The 759-nt window shown below is 56.1% G+C and overlaps 1 long non-coding RNA gene across 1 annotated transcript in view; it reads right to left on the bottom strand.

Moving 5' to 3' along the window:
• Nucleotides 1-753, bottom strand: part of LOC109368371 — a 1,981-nt gene extending 1,228 nt beyond the window's left edge. The window contains exon 1 of the long non-coding RNA XR_004161019.1: nt 569-753. This is a non-coding gene — a long non-coding RNA (uncharacterized LOC109368371). The remainder of the gene's footprint in view (nt 1-568) is intronic.
• Nucleotides 754-759: the final 6 nt, after the last annotated feature.

Genomic DNA, 759 nt, shown 5'->3' with positions numbered 1-759 from the left:
ATAATAAAAATTCACGCTCTGTCCCCTTAATCACGGCAACTTCTCTCTAGAACAACAGAGGGCACCACTCCTCACTCAAAAAGCTGCAGCTGAAAGAGGAGCAACCTCGCACTGAGGTAGAAGTTTGCTAAGTAGAACATTTCTCGCTGTCGGTGGTTGGGATCGCGTGCTCTCCCCCAAGGAGGCTCAGCCCTGCGTCTCCCGCTGCTGCGGGAGGGCTCTGGCTGAGAGCTGCGCTCGGAGATGCGCGCTCTCTCTTGTGGGTCTCGTTGCAGTCTACACAGGGTCATTAAGCAGTCGCTTACTGCACAATACTTTGAGATTAGGGTCTTAATATGAGGCAAGAGGGCTGCAGAGTGCAGCTGCAGCCCTGGCTCCTGTGCATACCCATTTTTATTTGTTTGTTTACAGCGAGCTTGTAACGTAAAACACGTCAGTACATTTAGAATAAAATGCAAAGCAGGGCTGGAATCTAGGTTCCTCCTCTCAGATGACCAGGTTATCTCCTCACTCTTCCAGCCACAGCTTCCCCTGCCACCACAGGCAGTTCTGAAGGAAAGGAGCAAACCTATTTCGGCTGTTGAGAAAGCATACATGTGCTCTTTCCCCTCAGCGTCTGCGCTAACGCGTCCCGTGAACACCGCCTCCTGAGGGAACGCGCCGCCCGTTGCCATGGCACCTCGCGGCCCCGCCCCCTCGGCGCACCTCCCCCCACCTCCCTGCGGCGGCGCAGCACGTGCCGGGCAGCGTGCGCGGCGG

This window comes from Meleagris gallopavo, chromosome 1 (assembly GCF_000146605.3).
Source record: "Meleagris gallopavo isolate NT-WF06-2002-E0010 breed Aviagen turkey brand Nicholas breeding stock chromosome 1, Turkey_5.1, whole genome shotgun sequence".
NCBI classification, from domain to species: Eukaryota; Metazoa; Chordata; class Aves; order Galliformes; family Phasianidae; genus Meleagris; species Meleagris gallopavo.
This window is presented reverse-complemented; position numbering and strand designations above follow the sequence as displayed.